The sequence below is a fragment of the Phasianus colchicus genome, chromosome 2 (assembly GCF_987193195.1).
Source record: "Phasianus colchicus chromosome 2, bPhaCol1.hap1.1, whole genome shotgun sequence".
NCBI classification, from domain to species: domain Eukaryota; kingdom Metazoa; phylum Chordata; class Aves; order Galliformes; family Phasianidae; genus Phasianus; species Phasianus colchicus.
The window spans coordinates 43,819,400-43,842,329 of NC_143437.1; the positions used below are offsets into that span (position 1 = coordinate 43,819,400).

The 22,930-nt window shown below is 38.3% G+C and overlaps 1 long non-coding RNA gene across 1 annotated transcript; it reads right to left on the reverse strand.

Annotated features, from left to right (window-relative positions):
• Nucleotides 1-823: 823 nt before the first annotated feature.
• Nucleotides 824-22,179, reverse strand: LOC149918991 (uncharacterized). Its single transcript, XR_016464701.1, has 3 exons — nt 22,091-22,179; nt 21,530-21,612; nt 824-919 (listed from the first exon to the last, which is right to left on the reverse strand). It is a non-coding gene; the product is annotated as an uncharacterized LOC149918991 (long non-coding RNA).
• Nucleotides 22,180-22,930: the final 751 nt, after the last annotated feature.

Genomic DNA, 22,930 nt, shown 5'->3' on the forward strand with positions numbered 1-22,930 from the left:
ATCATTGTGGTCCTTTTCAACCCAAGCCATTCTATGATTCTATGATTACAATCCTAGAGAAATAGCACACTAGATACAGAAAAGAGACAGTCATAAGCATAAATCTCCTTACTCTGTAACGTGTTCTTGATATTTAGGCAGTTTCTATCACTTAAAAGAGACCCACTTGCCTAGATGAGACAATTTTAAAAAATAGAGAAAAGCAGGGAAAATTTACAAATGAAAGCACCATGGCTTGCAGGACAGAAATGCATAGCCTTTCTTTCCCTGAATAGCTTGACTGGTTTGGATGTAACACTATATATTTTCTTCATTAGTTTATCATACTTTATGTAAGTTGGCTACACTTCTCTTGAAGATACAGTCCTAACAATTTATTGCTAATTTTTTCATTAGTGTGCTTGGCATAGTGTGACAGCTTTTCTTGATACAGAGAGAAACATTCAGTTCTTCATTTTCCCTTTTCTCTTTTTCAAAAGAGTTTGAGGAATTTTCCACGTTTTCCATTCCAAGTTCAATGAAAACAAACTGTTGCCCTGTACGGAAAATGTTTGTGATTTCTTTCAGGAGAGAGAACCTGTAATTCACCTGTTAACAGGAGGCAATTTGCTGCATTTATCATCTTACCTGCAAGAAGCATTTGAGAATAATGTGGGAAGCTTTTAAAGTTTAAGTAGGGTGAAGAAGGCAAGAGAAAGTGGTATGGGTCACAAGCTGCTTCATGAACTATTATGCCCACGCTTTTAATGGCCCTATTTGAAAAAACACAATATGCCAGGAATGAAAAAAAAAAAAATTGCTTTTTTTCGAGGTGCTCAAAACTGATACAGTCATCCAAAAAAGTCAGCAAAATATGTCCTCTTTGAGACTTTCTGGCTCCATTTCTCTCTTCCCATTTCTTCCACAGCTTCTGACTTGCCTACAAAGGGAAAAAAACTTGCATCACAACTGTGATCTACTTCTGTTCCTTCTCTTAAGCCACAGAAGCTGGCTGGGCATGTGAGAGAGGTGAAAACAAACAAAGAATCAGTTGTTTTGATTCAGCTGACAAAAATAGGGTCCATTCCCAAAGTCCAGAATAGGCACAGAGAACTTGAAACATTCAAAGGATAATAAGATTTCAGATTATGAATTTATCGAAGGCTCTATTTCTAAGAGGTGGGAAATCTGCACATTACAAATAACAGAAGTTTGCTATTTTTTGTATGTATGCTTACTATCACCGTGTTGATTTTTTTTTTTCTATTTTTAATTAGAATTTTTGAACTAGAAAGCATGAAACTGTCAGATCCTAGTTTGCAATTATTACTTAAAAGCTAAACTTTTGGCTGTCAACTGATTTACTGACATTCCTTCATATACGTTACTGGAATTTACAAACCAAAACAAATGATTCTTTACTACAGGAACTGAATTTCTTCCTAACATGAGCAGCTTTCCTGTTGCTTGAGATTTTAAAGATTACTTCTGATTGCAAACCTAATGCTGACTTTGTGGCTGACATGGATTGCATCAAAAGTCACACAGTCAATCAACAGTGCTGTTATCTTTTAGTATTTCTTGCTTGTTTAAGCAGATAAATGAGAATAGGCACAATTAAGTCAATACATCAGTGCTTTAGTTAAACAAACAATTAAAAGATAATCCTAGGTATTTGGGATCCCCAAATAACTGGCTTAGAAAGTGATGTGGGGTCTGTGGGGCCAAAATGGCTTAGGAGTTGCAAAGTACACGTCAAATCAATGAGACTCATAGATCAAATTGTTTGGTATTTTGGACAATAAATGAAGGAATGCATGAATAGCTTTAGAAAAGGTGGAGCCAGTACAGCAAACTCAAGGTTATGGAAAATGTGAATCAGGAAATTAAGTCTGTTTATTTGTCTGCTTTTATAGAACACACTCTAAATGAGGGGGGAAAAGCAAGGAAGGTAGAGCTGGAAACTCTCAGCACACTGGGAGATGAGGTGGGTGGTGTACTTTCAAGTGCATTGAATGTTGTACAAAAACTGATTGAGACCAGATGTAGTCTGTACTTTTGATATGGTGTTACTGATTTGTTTTTGCATAGTGAGTTTAAATTAAATTCAGTCATGTTTTTCTTGATTTAAAAATAAAAGACAGCAGGTCTTCTATCTAAGTCACTTCCAGCAGATATAAAGAATAGTGGTTTTGTGTTAGCATGACAAAGACACTGACATACCTTGTTATTATGCTTTATTTTTTAAGGGTGAGGTTTCAAGGGAGTTCCGACATTACCTCTATAGACTCTCACCCTATTTTTAAAAAAATGTTCCTTAAACTGGAGACTTTTTAACAAGATTATGATTTTCCCTTAGGCATTATTTAAAGTACAAGTCTCAGAACAACTCACATAAAGTTCAGATTCTTGCTAATAAGTTGGTATTGAGCTGACATTATGAGCTGGCAATGTATCAACTGCTCATCATTAAATCACTTCCAAAATGAACATTAATGAACTTCACCTACTCCATCAACACAAAGTAGCTCATACTTCTCCTAATTTGTAAGTCACTGCAAAGTAACTTGAATTCAGTCTACTCTGTTGTCTTCATTGAATTACTGCATACCTGGATGCAATAAAAACAAGGAGGTTTTGGCATGCACATGTTGAATGTTCTTATACATATTAATATGGTCACACAATGTATTACAGCTATTCCAGTGAACTTCTGCATGGAAATGAATAGGCCTAATAAGTTGCTGCTTCAAAGTGCTACTTCCTTGTAAGAATAAAATGTGTCTCTAAAAAAACAAATAAAAGGGTGTTTTCAGTGTTAGATTTCTGTCTTCTGTTAACTTTTTTCCACAGCAAAGTGAAAACAAAGTAAAACATCATTCAAATAGCCCTATTTCTGTCATTTACTTCTTGTTTCTCTAAAGTTTTTAAACGAGACTTAAAATTTCAAGGCTCAACTATACATATTTTTATGGAGGAGTTTGGTACCAAGTCACGCTTGCAAGATTGGAAGCTTTACCTGGAAAGAATCATCTGTGTAGAGGGTGTATCTTTTTACTCTAAAAAGGTTTCTATGTAAATTAACACAGCTCACAGAATCATTACCCAAGAAAGTTTATCCAAGTTTCATGTCCACATGTTGAAATTCAGCTCAAAAAAAGAGTTACATATGATCTGAGTCACGTTTTACAGTAAAAGATTCAGAAGTCAGCCTATTCAAATTGGAAGTTATGAAGAGATTTGTTCATAACATCCAAAGAAGGACAACAAAGCTGGTGGAGGTTCTGGAGCACAAGTCTTATGAGGAGCAGCTGAGGGAACTGGAATTGTATATCCTGGAGAAGAAGAGGTCCAAGTGATACCTTATCGCTCTCTACATTCTCTACAACAACCTGAAAGGAGGTTGTAGCAAGGTTGGGGACAGGTTCTTCTCCCAGGTAACAGTAATAGAAAAAGAGGGAATGGCCTCAAGTTGTGCCAAGGGAGGTTCAGGTTATTAGGAAAAAAATATTCTCAGAAAGAATGGTCAGTTATTGGAACATGTTTCTCATGCAGAGTCGCTGTCTCTGGAGGTGTTCAAGAAAAGGCTGAATGTAGCTCTGAGGGACATGGTTAGAAGGCATGATGGTGGTGGGTTGAACTAGATGATCTTGAAGGCTTTTTCTAACCTTAATGATTCTATGATAACTGTGTCCATGGAGACAAGTAACTCAGTCTAGTACAACAAAATATTGATATACATGCTACAGCAGATCAAACTGCGTGGTTGCGGCAAGTACCGCAGCTTAGTCTCTGCTTCTTACACGCTGCTGCTCAGGATAAGCTTACAATTGTACACTGCAATAATTTGGGAGCCATTCAGCCATCCCTGCTCTAGTGAGAAGCTGTCTCTGGGGAGGGGGTTCATAAGAAGCTGAGGCAATAGTTGCTCTAAGAACTCATCTAAGCTCAATGGTAAATGTATGTTAACATCTTCGGATAATGAGATATAAAACACCAGGGACCTGAAATTAGAAATATTCAAATGCAACATGAAATTCATGATTTTGAGAGAGAAGAAATAACTATTTGAACAGCTTCCTGTGGGATATAGTATATTTCTCATTATTTGACATATTTAAAACATAACTGAATGTATATTAAAGCCTGTGCTCAAACTGAAGCTAGGGACTTTGTGCAGACATCACTAGATTGGATTCCATGGTTTATTTTATTTAGGAGATCACCAGTGGCCTTTGTTACCTCTAATTACAGGAATCTGTGCAGGCCTTGACAGAAGAGCCATGTGAAATTAATACCTAAACTATGCATTCACTACATTGGACAAACAAGAGCCTCAAATCTTGCTCCAGCAATGTTTGGTCAGCAGAAGCAGAGGGCTAAAATATCTTCTGTTTGCTGATGACAAAGAAGTTGTCACAGTCCTTTCCACAAAGTATTTCAGACTTCAGAAAGCACTTCCTACTTATTTTCTTACATTTGGATAAACTAACCTGAACCAGTTTTTCTGTCTGTCATGCTGCAAGCACATAATTTTTTTTTCCACATTATAATTCTGAAAAAAAATTGCTGGGTTTGCTTTTGTTGTTGAAGCTGTTTTGAACATTTAAAACACGTCAAAGGAACCCTGGGCTTGATGAAAAGGCACTTTTAAAAGTTTGTGTGTTTCAAAGAAGACAGTTTTCCTTTAAAAACAATAATAATAAATTAACATGGAATAACAGAGATTTAAAAGACACTGTATACTCTTTGAAGAAGAAACAGTCAACCAGATGGGTTCTAAAAAGAGCTAAATGTGCATGCAAGCACATAGTCACACTCGTACCTGATGTCTTAACAACTGAAGATTAAGCACACAAACATTCAAACACAGAAACTTCAGCATGATTCAAATACCTCCACTTCCATATATCAAGTTTCCTAATTTTAGGATATATAACTCTGTTTAGATAGATCTGCGTATAACTGTACAACTAATTATAAACAGCAACACTGCTGCTATCTTGGATCCATGCATCTAAAAAAGTTCTCAGATGTGTTCGCTCTGCACATCCACGTAACGCAGCCACTTGAGGTATCTGACTCTTCTCTCTGGGCTCAAATTATGCTCTTTGTCATTACTCAAAGTTGTATTTTTTGAATAGACAATGTCTACATTCCTTGTAGAAGTATCCCAGAGAGACTCTGTGGTAAATTTGACCAGCTAACATGAATAATGTAAACAACGAAATGTAGATAATTCTCTCAAAAGGCTATGGTCTAGTTTTTCATGAGAGTATCAGATTCACAAAGCATCCTCTGAGATACCCCAGTGTGTTTTCCAAGACATTCTCTTTTCCAGTATTCTGAAAATGCTTTCATTTCAGCACCAAAACTTTCTAGTAACCTTTGACAATATTACAGTCATCACAAGAGAAGCAGCCTTGCAAGCTCGAACCAGGAGACATTCTCTTATTTTGCCCTGAGACTAAAAGTATACCTAAATGGAAATCAGTACTCCATTCAATATGTTCATCTACAGCCAAATTTTATTTTAATTTTCTTCTCACAGACTCTCTTAGCACCAGGGGGCTGCTAATGACATGCCTCGATACATGAAGCAGTGAGGCACTGCAACAGTCTTAGCGCATCTCTGTTCAGACCCTGTCTCACAGCATTTGGGTAAAAACAGAGGTGGAAAATGCTTAGGCCTCAGGAGGAACCCAAACACATTTAACAGGGTTCTCTATGCTCTGCTAAACTTGCCCAGCTGCTAACACATGCTGTTATGACTGTCTGAATGCTGATCTGGACATGGGCTGTAGCTGAGGAGGTGGGCAAGTGGCAGCACATTGATCCTCAGAGGCCAACGCATCCAGGCAAAATCAGCATGATGGAAGGCTGAAGCAGAAAACAAAGATCAAAATGGGGACAAACACAGCTGCACTCACAGCTGCACTGCAGGGTACAGCGGCCTTTGTGGCACTCAAGGGCACTAGCAGCAAGGGGAAGGAGGGCTACAGTACTGTCAGCTCCTTTCCCTCCTCACACTTTCATTGCATTTAGAAAAATACTATAACTCTTCTAGATTTTGTGACCAGAGCAGCTGTGCCCTTGCATCAACAAAGAGAAAGTTTGGGCTCCATGGCAGCAATATCTTCCTAAAGAAGATTGTTTGTCATTATTTAAACAACTTTATTCTTTATTCCAGAAAAGAATCATAGAATCATAAATGTTGACTGCCAATTTTAGACATCTCAATACTCCATGTATACTTCAGAATGAAATCAGCAGACCTCAATATTGCTCAGGCCTTTGGGATGAAGTTCTCAAAAAATGTAATTTTCCTGAAGCCTTGGAGCAGTCACAGTTACGAGGTGAGTGATCCCCTACATGTGACCAGGTCAGGTCATTGAGAAGACAGTCTTCCTCTAATGGCAGACTGGGCTGTAGAAACGAGCTGAAGTACTGCCTTTGAAGGTCACTAATCATGAAACAACCTAAAAATTGGAATGTTTAGAAGTAACTGATTCACACAAGAGGCAACTTCTCTGAGAGAAAAACATTACTTCTTTCTTACTTTGCTGGGACATTGTGTTGGATCAATTTTTATATTTATAGACTAAAGTATTAAGTATATCTTTCCTGTCAGCCTGCAGTGGGTCGTTTAAAATAAATTTAACATTTATGGCACCTCAAATTTTGTCTTTACTGCAGTACTTCTTGTTCTCACTATAGAAGATACTACAAATACCACAGTAAAGCTCAAATATCAGAGGGCACTAAAGCGCTGCCTTTTAATGGCAGTCACTAAACACAGAGCTCATAAAACTGCAGTTATCTTAGAACTAGTGGTACTCAGAAGTGAAAGACAATAAGATATTCATGTTCTAGTGGTAAATCCACTGAAGTCATTGGGATAAGAGCTCAAATTAATTTGCCCTTTGGAGGAAAAAATAAGCATGTGGGTCCTGGGCTGGAGTTCAGAACAGGGGTTTCTAATTAATCAAGAAAACCCAGAGAAGAAGCGAAGGAGCACTGTTCCCAAAGGGATCCCTGAAGATATCATTTGGGATGCTGCAAAAGCTGTTCTCAGTGAACGGTTCATTAGCGTTGCCTGTGGAGCTGAAGGAAGGAGGCGGAGAACTGTGAGCTGTTGCTAAGAGAATTGGTAGTCATCACCCAACTGGCAGAAGTGAATTGGAAGAGGAGAAAAACTTGAGAATGGGGTCTGAATGTCCTTTTAAGTGGCAACGAAGAGCAAAAAGCAGGCAAGAAATTTCTTCAGAAAGCTGCAAGTCTGCAAAGAAAAAAGTCCTAAGACAGCAACTGTAACACAGCAGAGTTTGCCAGCATAAACCTCAGCTGGCCTTATTTGCTCTTGCTGTTACTGAACACGCAAACCCAATGAAATTACTCCAACTGATTAATCTTTCCATTGTTGTTCTAGAGAAAGTAGGAAGTGAATAGGAATGGAGCTGAACTACCCATCTTCTTCATAAGGCCTGGCCAAGTTTACCAAAGTACTATTAAAAATATGTATAAATCACATTTCAAAGAGTGCCAGAGGGAGTTCAGTTCCCATCTCGATGATTTATAAACATGTCTTCCCGAACATCAATCTTATGTCAGCAATGGCAGTGTCCTACCCGCTCTTTCATGTTATAAACGATTTCCTTTTGGGGGAAAAAATCTAATAATCTAATACTGCTCATAATAATTTTTTGAACTAGATAGAACAAAGTAGCAACTAATAACCATAAGATCCTAGGATAATTCAAGTTGGAAGGGTCCTGAAAATATTTCCAGTCCAAACTCTTGCTCAAAAACAAGGTCAGCTATGAGATGAGACTGCTCAGGGCTTTTTCCAGCTGGGTCTTGTAAAACATCAAGGATGGAGGCTGCATTGGCTCCACTGCTTGGCTATATGCAGTCTACACCTGTCATTTCAATTAATTCCTGTTTTCTCTATTCTGCATGGAACGTGTGAGGAACCTAGCTCTATCCTATTGATAGCTTCTCCATAATCACCAGAAAATGAAAAATAAAAAGCATTTTCCACATATTCTAATAATTAAAGTTTAGGTTGATTAAAGACTGTGAAGTTTAAAAGATCATCACATTTTAGAAATTGTAATATAGTTATAACTTATATAAATGACATCAAGAACCAGGTATAAAATGCACTCCCACCCAGCACGTGATGTGTAATTAAGAACTTGATATAAAACTACAGTTTAAAGTAGAAGTACTTCTGATTTCACAAGCAACACATCTCATTCACATTGTAGTAAGCTAGGAGTAGCTCAGTATGAAACTTTCCAAATTGCAGACTAGACTGGCAATGAACACAAAAGAGAGCATTAAGAACACCTTTCCAAAAATAAGTAAATAAATTTAACAACACATCAAAGCTCTTAAATAACTTGCTTCTTTTTGAACGTTTCTTGTATTATTATTTATTTTATCCAGCATCCTCCGCTCCTTCCTTATTCATGTTCCTCTAATCAGTCTATATGGAGCCACTTTTCTGCTGGCAAAGAAGTAAGGCAGCTGTAGTGCCAATATGCCTGAAGCTTGCCTCAGGCATATCTCTGCCAGTTTGAAACCTTTACCACCTTCCCAAGTTAGACTAGCTTAGCAGAAATAGTGATCCAAAAAACACAATTTATGGACTGGTGCCCTTGACAGAGAGAACCGTTTCAAAAACCTGAAATCCCCAACTGTTCTCTTTGAGAGGAATATATATATATATTTGAAATACATATACCAAAAGGCTTAAATTAAAATTCCTGTACGCTTTAGTTGTTAATTCAATGTCTCCTACACAGAAATGATTTCCATTTATTATTCTTTTCAAACTATCTTCCTGAAAAATCTTTTTTAGTAATTTTTCCACTAAAATACACTTTTCTTTACTTATACAGTCTCTTATGGTCACCAAGAGGTTTGGCCAACATAGGCATGCTAAAACTGTTGAGCAGCATTTAATAATCAGGCCCCTTTGAACACTGCAACACAGACCTGAGTTCAAGAACCACAAGAGACTTTCAACCATATAAATTTGTGCTGGAACAGCAAAGAAACTGAAGAAAACCAAATGGGTGCTGGTGATACCCTGACATCTTGTCATTAAATGTGGTTAGATGAATCTGGTGGCATTTTCTTTACAGTCAGCTTGGTTGATTATGGTTCTCAGTAAATGAAAAGAGGAGGGACCTTATTAAATGCCATTCTCATAACTGAGGGGCAGTTTCTGCTGTTCCTTATGTCTGTGAGGAAAGAGGGAACAAGATGACACCTGGCTTGAGAGGACCAGGTAAAGACAAGTTGTGATCTCCATGAAAAAAAGGTCACGAATAGCTCCATTCTAACTTCCCTGGGATAGATGATGTCTCACACAGAAATAAAGAGCAGGTGGACCACAACTACCCTCCCCAATCAATTCCCATTCCAGTGCTTTACATTTTTTCAAGTTTTCCAGCCTCGAGTTACAAAGAAAATCCCAGACAACTGCACGCATAGCTAAATGCAATTGTTTCCTCCACTTTCTCAAAGAATAAACAAGTTAGAGGAACTAACTCAAAACTGACAAATGGTACCTGATTTACAGGGTGCTGTGAAAGGAACATCAGTGTAGAATGGCTGCAGAAGAATCTCTTGGAGCCAGGAAGAATTTACTGCACTTTTTATGTGAGACTTAATCACCCTGATGGACATTTTTGTAGAAGTAGCACATTTAAGCCCAATCAATATGGAAAACACTTGAGGAATAAGTAAGACATCTCACTAGCTCAAACCACTGACTCATACTTCTAGGTGTTGGTAGACAAGATCTAGAAGTTTACTGCATGACCATCCCAACTACCCAATCTTCTACTCTCCAGAAAGCTTTCACATTGACACCAGATGTACCACAGGCACCATTCTCAGCAGCTTCAAACACGCTGTCTTTGCTTGCCTGAGTTCCCTTTGAACTCGCCTTCTTAAACTCGTTCCTGCAAGAAAACATTATCTGGGACAAAGATTGTTGTTCTTCATCTGCCCTAAGAGTCACACTAATTTCAGTCACAGTACAAGTATTAGTCACTGAGATGGTTTTAGCTAGACCAAACTGAGAAAAGCTGAAGTTTGTACACTGAAACTTCAGTTCTGTTGACACCTTAGCCTCTGTGAAGACAGCTAGCTCAAGTAGGGTGGTTGTATCACAGTCACCCTCATGACTGCCATCATGAAGGCATCCCTGGGAGACTGCTGAGGTCTTGCACAGTCATTAAACTTTCTTAATATCCATTTTGACAAGAAAATAGCTCCTGTTTCTCAGAAGGAACCCTCCAAACATGTCCTTCCTCAAGGCCAATTACTCAAATGTCTTCCCAAGGACTGCATAGGAACTCTGTTCTGTGTCTTCCCCCAGTAAGAGAATCCTTACAATGATGGAAAACAGAACTATAGGAGAATTAGAGAAATTGTCCTACAAAAATCAGCAGAGCATCATATTGCATCCTTTGTGTGAGGCTCTTCCATGGATATCTTTATCTTCCCCTTTCTCCCCAGGACAGTTTAGTTCATCAGCCACCTGCCAGCCTTTTTCGGTTCTTTTGTGTCACTTCTTGATCATCAATATTTATTCTTCTTTTTTTCTCCTCCAATAAAATTGTTTTACTTGCACTTTTCATCATCTATAAGCATTCAAGAACCATTCAGTGCTCCTGGCACTCAGAATAAGAGAAAAGCCAGTAGCCTTGGCATATGAGAATAGGTATATAGTGTCTGAAGGATATAAAACATAGATCCACATATAAACCTAAGAAATAAATTTCCTATCAGGAGAATTTATTCCTACTTTTAATCGGGGTATGCTAAATTATACCAGCTCAGAGTGCCCAGCAAGTGATAAAGTGATTAGCGCATCCTCCCGTTACACCTCCCAGTTTAGCCATTGTGGAACATAATTAATGTGCAGTTTACACTTCTTTCACAAAACATTAATAAACACCATAAACAAAACCTAACATAACACTGCCCAGCACCACCTCACTTGTGCACCTCCCAGGATTCAATATTTTCTTGCTAATCACCACTATTTATTCACACTCTTTCCATGCATAAGACAATGCTTATACCGAAGCTGCTAAGAAATGATTATTCACAATCAGAGGCGCTGTATCCAAATCTTTAATAACGTCCTATTTCGGTCATACCATCATTACCATTGGCTGCAAAATCTGTTATTTAAAAATAAATAAATTCAGTATGTCAGAGATTATTTTATGTATTTATGAAGTTGTTACTGTTTGTCAGCTGTCAGGCAACTGCAGATATTTTTTTTACTTAACATTTCCTTCATTCCTTTATTAGTGAGAAATTGACTTAACTGGTACAATTCGTATTACAGCTCCACAGGCTTTCTTATTTTTACTATTCATAATTCTCAAAAATTACAAAATATCACATCCACTTTCTCATTTCTGCCTCAGATTTCCAGAATCACAGCAGTTCCTTTCAGCTATTCAAAAGGAGTTTACAAGTTTATTAGCTAATTTTGAGCGCATCACAGAAAACCTATTAAGGCAACTTTACTACATCCTGTACTTTCAAACATTAATGACTCAGCATAGCCAAAACCTCAAGAATCAAGTCTAAGAACTGTTGTATATAACAAAGCATACACTTAGATTGGATGTGAAATCCAATTTGTTAGAGGAAATATTAATTGTAATAATTTGTATTTTTGTAAAAGAGCAAAGTGAACTTTTTTTCAGCACAGAAAAACATGGTTGCTGGCAGCTATCTATGACAATTTGTTTTCTTTGGGAAAACGTATGTCTTCAAATACAATTGACAAGTTTTGTATTTAAAGAAAGAAAAAAAGAAAAAAATGGCTTGCTTATTTATTATGTTTACTTGGCTGTTCTACCCTTTGAATATTTTTGAATCCTCCACATTTGTCAGAATTTAGCTATTCCCATCACTACTATCCCTTATAACCGTCCTTCTTTTCTTCTAGAACAAATCAGTTACCTACTCAATATGATTGTTAAAGGTCCTTCATCTCTTATTGAGTTTTTTCTCTGTTTGGCAGTGTACTTACATTGTGCCCTCTTTTGTGAAAAGCACATATGAAATAATACTGTGAGCTCTCATGTTTACAGTCTCAAGCTTGAGAAAAAAACTTCTAATTCCTGGTCCTTCAAATTCGACATGGACTCTGACAATGGAACCATGCTCACTCTTTCCATTTCCAATGTAATGAGAAACAAACAACATTCTGTCAAATAAATTTAGCTTTTGTCTGTACCTGCCCGTGTGCCTTGTTTTCATGAGGCTTGTATAGGAGCAATTGATCTGAAATTACTAACACGTTGTAAGTAGTCAATAGCCTATTGAAATCTCAGCTGCTCAACTCTGAAAAATCTAGCTCATTAGCTCTTTGCTGTATTTGATGCTTAGCTATCTATTCTCTGCAGGGCTAACAAGAATAAAAAGCAGTCAAGACTTATTTCTGTCATAAAGTTGAAGATCTGACTGAATGAACACAAGTAGCAGTCATGCTGAGGAAGAAGATACCATTATTACAAATCCACTCTTGTGAGTAGAGCTACACTATAAAATACATCTATCCATTTATCAACCTTCACATTTAAGAGTTTATTGAAATGGGTGAGCTTGCTTTTGGTTTAAATTTTGTTAAGGAAACAAAAAACGAATGTTTAAATAATATCTTTGTACACAAAACAGAAAAAAAAAAATTCACTGAAAATAGCTCAAAAAGAGACACAGATCTTCCAAACACAAAATAATGTGATTTGATATAAAATTCAGCCTATATATTAAGAAGCTTGAAACAACAGAACTGGAAGTTTGTCTATTTTGACTATTATGCCTGCAACAAATCACAGCAATTGAGAAGTCCATTTAGATGAACTAGATCTAAAAACAAACAATGATCACTTTGAAATCATAGTAATATTTGATCTGCTGTGATTCTGAAAATGGCTTTGTGAACTACTGCTCACAGCAAGGAGAATGCAACTTTTTTGGCAGAGTATACCTCTCTTGCAGCAGCTGGAGGGCAACAGGAACTGGTTCTCATTGTTCTGAACTGATGCCTCTTCCAGTCTTCCCTTCTGCAGAGGAAAGGCTTGGGGGGGGTGAAGGGGGAGGGGAGTCCACAGGAGACAATTTTCAATATGAACTGGTTGAAAGCTCCAGCGGTTTAGCACAGTAAATATTTTTTCTCCTACTTTCCTTAGTGGCAGAAATCAATACAGTTGACTAATAGCAAGTCTCTCTTTCTTCCAAATGTTCTGCCATAGGAATTTCAGGGAACTAATTCAACTGACAAGAAATGCAAAAAAGAAGCATTCTGAATTTTATTTATCTTTACAAGAACCGAAGGCAGTTCATGTCACCGTTCTTGTTTATTATAAGGGATTGGCAGCCTCCCGTTTTCTGCCTGTAGTCCTTAGAAAAAAATGTAATCTGCAGTCATTGTAAGACCATTAGTAAATGCTTGTGCATTAGAAGAGCAATTCCCAAAAGAAATGCAGATGTGCACGTAGAAAAATAGGCTTGAAAAGCTACAGGCTCCAACAAAGCTGCTCAAACTAAATGTAAAAGGGCATGTTTCAAAACATCCAGGTATTGACTTTTGAATCCTCCTCCTCATAAAAGTTGTACAAAGTTCTGCTTTCTTAGAAAAAGGGCATTTTTTTCTAAACAGGCAGAGGGCCCAGCTTTAGCTGCTTGCTTTCTGAAATCCCCGACAAAGTATGAAATGTAGGTGGCATACATTATCCTTTTTGCTAAAATGAAAATAAAAACTTCCGTGATTGGTGGCTGAAGCTAATGGGAATTGATAAATTACTTTCCATCCCAGTGGACATGAAATCTCCGAAGTTTTGGATTTCAATTGAATGAGAAATTACTTCTGCAACCAGTCAGCAGGATCGAATATAACTGTGTTTTTTTAATCTTATCAGAGTGTGACAAAAATCAGAAAATTCATAGCTGTATGACTGCAGTATGTGAATGCAGAAGTTGCAGATACGCTGTTTAGAGAATTGTAATTTATGAGTGCCACCTCCGCATTCGCAACGCTGTCTTAAAATTTAGGGATTCTTGGGATACTGGGAGACAGCTCCTCCACTCCCATTATGGCTCAGCCTCAAGGGCCTGCAGAGACCATGCAGCAAGGGTGGATCCTTCCACCAGGCAGGACCTGCTTTCACACACTCCAAGCACTCAGAAGCAATAGCTGGTTAAAATGCAGTTCTGAGCAGGAAGCCACTGAGTCCCCTCTACTTTTTCTGTATCTTTCTTCAGCAGCTTCAGCAATAAACATGTCCAAGTAGTCTTTTAGAGTAACATGCTGCTGATTTACTCATTCTGCCCTGCGAGAAGGGGTGTGAATCACCAGGTATACCACTATGCTCTCGCTTGAGCCCCAGCTTTAGCAGACAAGAGCAAAGTATCATTAGAAAAGGGAGAATTTCAGAGCTGCACCAGGAAGAGGTAGAAGATAAACTGCACTCAGAAGGCACGTGCCTTCCAAACAGCCAGGGTTGGCTACACGCAGATGCTGTGTGCTGTTACACTCCATCTCCCCCAGATATAAATAGTGTCAGCCAGGCGTGCCTTCAGCCAGCCAATAGCTTGCACACGTTCCTCCCAAGCCACAACAATCTGTGCTTTCGTCACCTCCAGCCCACACTGTACAACACGTTGCCTGGGGAAAACACCACAATGCCTGTGGTCCAAGTGACCCACAGCAAATTCAGAACAATGCGCTGAAACACAGGCCTCAGATGTGCTGTGCAGTTTGCTCTCTCCACCTGCCTCTATCTCTCCACTGTCCCTCAGCTGCAAGACGGCAGTGTCTCCAGGCCCACCTGGCCAAGGAGATCAGTACAGCCCTGTGCCCCACAGGCTCTGAAGAAGTCCATCAGCATGGCTTGGCAAGGTTTCTCCTGAAGCCGGGCTCACACTGGGGATGATCTAATTTAGGAATGTGGCAGAGAGTTCAGATGCTTATCCAGAGTTTAAAGAGTAGACAAATCTTTTATCCTGCAAGATTTGTCTAGGTCCTGCGGTCCTTATTCAGGCAAAATTATAGCTGGCTTTAACGGGAGTTTTGGCTGGGAAAAAAAATAAAAGAAAAAAAAAGACACCTGCAAGATTTAACTTTTCCCTGGAATTCTCTTGAGATTTCTGGTTGATTATGTTCAAACTACGAAAACAATTTAAAGCACATTCACCATTCAGCTTCCAGTCACAATGCTCAACCATCGTACTAAGTGTCAGTGAAAAATAACCAAGGAAAACTGAAGTGAGAGAAAAAACTGTGGAAGATCTTGCACACTGGACAAACGCTACAAAAAATGATTTTATTCCAGGATTTGTAGGGCAGAAATAAAGCATGCTGTCTTATTATCCAGCAAGATCTGCATATTTTAAATATGGATGTTATGTAAACATGACAGTCACGTGCATCACCACATTCACAGAAAGTTCTCTCTTCAGCTGTGCCCTATACACACATTTGATCTGAAATATGTATGACCAGCAACAGCTGTTGGTCCTGTACATCTACATAAGCAAGGCAGAGAATGAGCGTTGCAGTGCACATGTACTTATTTATGGAGGTTCTGTATGAAAAAGCTGGTCATTTCCTCTCCTGCAGTAACAAGCTCGATAGCCATCTAATCGTGTATGGTAGGAGTGTAACTGCCTACTTCCCACTATAGCCACAAGATACCATTTTACTTCTGGCTCATCTAGCTGTTTGGTCTGTTGTGTCCCTGAGGATAATTAGTCCTGAACACAGGGAAACTATTTATCTTGCACCAGGGATATTCTGTCAAATACTTCCTTACACAAAAATTCATTTAAAGGGATAAAGAACACTACCTGAGGAACTGAATACATCTGCAGGCTTCTAGTTTCTTCCAGTAGGTGACATATCTGAAATCACAGAGCCTCACTTTGGTGACTGGTTGGGAGCCAATTAGTTTCATTTTGAACTAGGAAAGCTGCATCATGACAACCTCCAAGGTGCAAGTCCTATTTGTTGTAAACAAATCTGATTTGCTCTGTTTTGCTTCCCCAGAAATACTGCACAATGGTCACAGATAAAGTTGCTCTACAGGCTAAGCCCCCACCGTCACTGAAAACAGGCATTGTTTTTCTTCTCTCCAGGAGAGGAAAAATGAATGTGACAGTTTGCAGCCACCATGGTAGTGGCTGCAAACTAAACTCTCTCACCAGAAGTTCTCCTCAAGGCTTCTTTAAATATTCCATGACTAGCTATGTCCAAATGCATTTCCCAAAGGATCAAAGTACATTTTTCTTTCACTTGACAGAAGGCACTGAGTTGTTGCTATCAGTTTGCTCTTACAATCCTTTTGCATCACCCGCTCACAGAAATAAACATTCTTTGAGGTTTTTCCTGATGCAGTAACTGACCATGCCACCACAGCTTTATTTTGGCCAGAGATGCCTGTGGCATTTCTGCAAGAGGACAAGCATCGCGTTCAGACCCCATTAAAAGAAAGAGCTCAGTTCTTATAGCAGTTTGACAAGTCTGATAAAAAGAAAGAAAACCATATTACTAGGATTTGATACATAAAGTAGATGAACCAATCTAGAGGTAAGTCCTGCATATGTCCTCAGGCTTAAATAGCAATATACATATGCCCTGATTTTCCTGCACAGTGAAATAAGTAACTCTAAAACATTTTAAAAGTAAAGAAATTAGAGAACTAGCACATTTGTATCTGCATGAATCTTTTCCTGCATGCAAACTCAGCCCTTATGCTGTGATACCTGCCGCATGTGAAATCTGAGCACAAGGATCTTGGTGAAAGACAGTCTATTCTGGAGTGTGCACAAGCGGCACATGCTCTGTACGAGGTAAGTCTGAAAGCCTTGCATGGTGTCATGTTTCAGTTCTTACTAGAGAAAAAAATCCCTAAATAAGGTCTGTGTAATGGTATGGAGCTGAGGCATGTTCTTACCAATCCATCAGGATAAGTAACTGGCCACGATACACTGTGTGGATAATAAATGCCATTCAGGCCTCATTACCATGTCCTTTATTAAAAGCTATATGGGGAAGGCAGAAATAAAAATTACAAGAAATAGCATATCAAGAGAACACCCCATATTAACACCATGGTGTATATAGTGTGACATGCCAGCTGCATGGGTGTTTTCCCTAGCTTTACCAGGGCAGCAGGTCAAGTGCAGTACCTCATATCACAGCCTGCTAAGTTGCTACGCAGGGAGCTGTAACCAGCTAGAGAACAGAGTGGTTTTAGTATTCATGTTGACCTAATATGGACAGATCTGCATTCATGTTGAGGTTGAGAGCCTCCTGTTTTGTTTTGTTTTTTTTTCTCTATACTGAACTCCCATTAATCTCCACTGAAATTATTCCAAGATATAATTTCTTTTCTGGCAAAGCCGGTTAATAAATTTCTCATGCACTTTTCAATCTCAGGCAATAACTTTTACTTCTCCCTGTCCCCTGTTACTCAAGTTAAGGAGGTCACTGAAGAAATTCAGATTAAAAAAAAAAAAAGAGAGAGAGAGAAGAAAGAAATTTGGGAAGGGCTGTTTCCTTTGTTTGTTTTACTCTCACAAAACATTTAGTCACCTTAGACAGTCAAAAGGTTTTCTGTCTCCCCCTATGAATGCACAGCAAGAAGCCCATACTTCTTTTGAAGGGACCGTCATCCTGTCACTGTGAGCAAAGTCCTGGTTTTAATTTTGCCTTTAACAAGGAAAAACTCCACATGGTATCAGTCCTTAAGATGTGGACAGGACATATTCTCTGCAACACACATTGCTAATGACCTGCTTTCAAGAAAGCCTCACAAACAACAGAATTGGTGCGACTGAGGAAAAGGAGACAAACAGCAGACAGAGGGGATAAGGGGATAAAAACTTTTCCAGATAGGTTTTCCCTTGGAGAAATCATAACGCAAAACCAGGCTTTGAGGTACCTGAGCACATTGGAAGACTGAGGATTAAAATCTCTGTACCTCAATTTCACCATTTTTCAGTATTCCAGTCGGCCCTTACTGCCTCAAAATGTAATGACAGGTCTTAATTAACTGATGCCCATTAAGCACTTTAACAATGACAAGTATCACATAGTTGCCAAGTATATATACTTACATATATATGAAGGTATTAGCAACCAAGTTAGGGAGCTAGGAAGATCTGGAAGATGCATGCTGAACTTAGCATTTCATGTAGGCCAAAGTGATGTAGGCACCACACTCTATGAGGCATGTCTCAAGAGCACCAAGAATAGGACTGCATTAAACATCATATTTTTCTAGATTTCAGTGTGAATTTAATTATGGTGAGAGTAAAAAAGAAAATGAAGAAATAACAACGTCTTGAGCAATTACAATATATTAAATCTCTTAATAATACGGAACCCTCTGATGCTAAAGTTTTTCTACATTTTATTTAATTCTCTTTTTTTTTCCTGGGGATCTGAGACCAGGAAAACAAAAGGATAAAGCATCTGCCTTCTGCAGCATGCCTTTGAATATGAGGACAAATATTGTCAGATGCACTTCACAGCTGTAAAAATAACAGATTCTCTTCAGTCCATTCCTAGATAAGAAAAAGGAGTCAGCTACTCCTGGCTCACAGGCAAGAAAGAAGGGATATTTTCAGAAATTCCCCTAAGATTAATTTTGGCAAGTACCTCCTTCATAACTGAAGTGAAATTTTCCATCTTCCAATGGAAATTGAGAACATGACAAAGCAAAAGAATAGACCTTCTTAAAGCAAAACATGCAGACATTAGCATCCTCCCGGTGGAGCATTCTGTAAGAAGAATGAGGATGTAGGATTGATTTTGAAGAAAAGACCTTTTTGGAGGTTGTCAGAAAGTAGGAGATATAGTCTGAGATAGGGAAATAGAAGTGGAAACTGGCAAATTGTATTCAGTTTGTTTTAAAATACTTCTGAATGTTTGTCAAAGACCCTATATCAACTAAAGCCATTCCATTGTGGGAAATAAGTTGCATAGGTTATATTTATAGGAAAAAAAAAAATCCACAACAACATAGTGCATTAAGAATATAAAAGACTTACTCTCAAACATCTGTATTGTAGCCATACCACTTCTAAAATCTTTGTACTGACCCATGTCCCAACTCATGTATACACCTTTCTAAAAATCACAAAATTATAAGTTTGAAGTACCTTATCACATGTTCTTTGGCTCATTTATCATTACCAACAATGAGAACTTAGCAAAGATGAATAAATTGAAAGCTCTGTTGATTACATACAGATATAAATATATTAAAAAAAAAAAATTGTACTACATTTAATAATAGTTTTAAAAGAGCAAATAAATGTACTTCTGTATCCTTGAGTGTGTGTGCCTAAAGCAAATTAAGGAAAAGCTGCTGAATAGGAAAATGATGTTTTTCATATTTTGTTCTGACTTAATTAAAGTTTAAATTTCCTCTCAGTTTTCATGAGGAGAATATATTTTTAATTACCATATGTGACCTTTTTATATTTTAGCTCGAGTATGAAACATCCAGATCAATGAAAAGTAATTTAAAGCAACCTGAACAAATACATGCTTGTCTGAAAGCAGAGGAATGTGAAACTTGCACTTAATTTTAGCAGATCTTGATCCCACTATCTCACGTGGATTGTTTGGAGGGCTTAGGAGGCCTTAGGGGAGGATCTGAGCTTGCACAAGGAGCAGGGTTGTACCCTCTTAACTGACAGTACGGCATGTCATACACATGTTTTTTTCCTGTAGATTTTTTCCCTGCTGTACTCTCTCTTCCCTTTTCTTAAATTAATGCTTTTCATGGTCTTGGGGAACTGAAGCCTAACATATGTTCATAGGAAGGGAGAGATCCGTGCACCCCAGGACTCTCTCCACTATAGGAATTTTTTGCAACTATCATGAGAGCTTTCCTTCTCCCTGTCCTAATCAGTACACACTGAAATTTCGAAAGGAAAAAAAAAAAAGTAAAGTATGTTCAACCACTTAGTAATCAGTGGTGTGGTCCCAGAGCTTTTCCCCAGATAAACTGGGACACATTTTCAGACACCCTTGAAGGCAGAGAGGTCTCACTTAGACTGGAAGGCTGGGCAATCACCAGCTGTATGAAATTTAACCAGAGTGCCTGATTCTGCACTTGGCATAGAACAGCTCTGGATGTATAGACAAACTGGAGAGTGGGAGGCTGGAGAGTAGCCCTGTAGAAAGGGATCTGAGAGTCTAGCTGACAGCAATTTGAATCTGAGCCAGCAGTGTGCCCTGGCAGCACAAATGGCCAATACCTTGTGGTACATTGGACCCAGGTCCATTCTGCATAGCCTCACCTCCAGCACTGTATGAGGCTTTGGTTGCCACAATAAAAGGACATAAATCTATGAGAGAAGCAGTCTCTCCAACCAGACTGCATAACAGTGACTAATGCTGCCCATAGTTTTCAGCAACTGCTGAAAAACTATGTTTCTTGCACAGGTGATTTTGTCAGGCAAGGTGCCAATTCAACAAAAAAACATTTCCTTCATGTACTAGATTAGCAGCAGCACGTGAGCAAAGTGCAGTAGTTCCTTGTTTTCCCTGGCAGGTACCCACACAAAGGTGAGAGAAAAAAATGCTTATATTCATACTTCCTCTAAAAGAAACGCTCGTGAAATTGTGTTGTTACATGCATGAGAATAAGTCTTATAAAATGCTCATCACCCTTTACTGCATAGGTGTGAGCTACTGTCAGATCACAGCAAGTAGACATGTGAAGCTGTGGTGTTCGCTAAAATTTTTCATTGTTAGTTAAAAAACTTAGAATCATTAGGTTGCTATCACACATTCTCAAACCACTTATAGTACATAAATCACCAATCTCTACCAAGATCTCTAACAAGATCTACAAGACTTACATTTTATTAGATAAAACCCATTTCCCAAAGAATCTGTACCTAGTCAAATAACATGTTACCTAAAATATCCTTAATATTCTCCTAATAAACACTCCACAGGGAAAGACTTCCCTTGCAGTCTGCCCCATAAACAGAAAGATTTTTTGGCTTTGAAGGAAAAGTCCATGTCTAGTAGGACATCACTTTGTTTTCCACACATAAGAACAAACTGCAATTCTAATTAAAACTGAATTAAACTTTTTTAACTGAATTAAAACTTTTTCCTTTTTTTTTTTTTTGACAACTAATTATTTTTTACAAGTCTGTGTACTTGGAAATATGGCAATTGAGGAATACCAGGAGAGAGAATAAATAGGGTGAAATATTTAGAATGACACATTAATATTCCAAATTAGAAGAATCTGAAAATCCAGCTTGATGGAATTATATCAGTTAGGATTATTTATGTTGAGTGAGTAAATCTCGGTATTGGGATCCAGGTGATTGATCCTAATCCCGTCACTGCTTCAGGAACAGTGTCTTGGACAAGCCTCTTACCTAATTTTATTTTGCATTAGAGATGACAAATACTGCTCCTTGAAGCAGAACTCTTAACAGTGCACCAAGGAAACATACTGTTTTTACTTACCTGTCTTATTTATTCAGTGTAGACTATAAAGAATTGGAAGACCAAAAGCATTTATCAAAGATGTCTTTTTAGGTCGGAGGTACCTCAGGAGGAACAAAACAAATTATTTCACAGGAAGTCTATTCTAGGTGGCCTCACAACGGTATTAGTCACACTGATGGTTTAGAAAAAGTAACTCATTAAAGCTATTGGCAACCAAACAGAATATGAGTAAGTCCAGTTTCTGAGCATTTAGAACATAATATTGCTACTGGCTTTTATTTTAAATTAAAAGCTACTACTCAGTGGGAATGGAGGCATAGGAAACAACATCAGAAAGTTCTTTAGTAATTGCCAACCTAACAGTAATATTACACTATATGCGTACTATCTGAGATCATTTTTATTATCTATCCTAATGGCAGAGGTAACTCCTCAGATATCAAGTCTACTACAAATAAGATGCTGTAACTTAACAGGCCTACAGATTACAACTCTCAATGAGATATTTTTAGTTCAAGGTAATACAGCTGCTGTCCCAAACAGCTCAGTCTCAACCTAGAAAAAAATCATAAAAATTACCTGTATTATCCAGACAGTCTTGTTCACAACAAAATATTTCCTCCACCCTCCTTTTTGGCCTGTTACTCATGAGCCAGATCAGTGCTCCTCCTGTCTCTAAACCAAAAGAGCAGCACACCTGTTATCAATGGATCTCATTAATACTCCTTTCAGGAAAGACAGGTTTACCTCCTTAGCTGAAGAAATTGTAACAAGTCCCTTGCAAAAAGTTTTTTCAATCACTTTGTCATATCTAATTTTTGTACTGCCTTCTTTGGAGAAGGAATGGGAGGGGTGATGAGAGAGGGCTAGAATGAACAGCAAAATGATGATGGCAAGGCAGTACTAGTACAGAATTTTTCCAGAATTTACTTTTAATCCTCAATATTAGGTTGCAGGCTCTGCTCTTGTGGAGGAATGAGATCATGTCAGCTTGATGCTGTCCTGGCAATGAACAGTAATAACAAGTCTACACATATTCTTTCAGATATGTCAGAAATGCCCACTATCATCCTACTAGAAGGCTCTGCTGAAAACTGAGAGCTGTGGCAGAGGGAGAAGTCACTATCACAGTGACTTAATGACTTCCCAAAGAGATCTAGACTAGAGCGTAGCAAGAAGTACTGAGCATGGCATTCCTTCCATCGTGGGAGAATAGTATGGAGCAGTTAGTTATGAGACATTAGACATAGGTAAAAAAAACGCTGACTGTCAGAGCCAGGCCATTTCCTTTTCCGGGTATTTTTTGGAAAATGAAAGCTGTTTACAAACTTGTCAGATTTCAGTTTTGTTGTTTGCTCATTGAGAGTTCTGGATAAGTTTTTTTTTATGCCTTAATTTTGTGAGCTTCTCAGTGTGTCA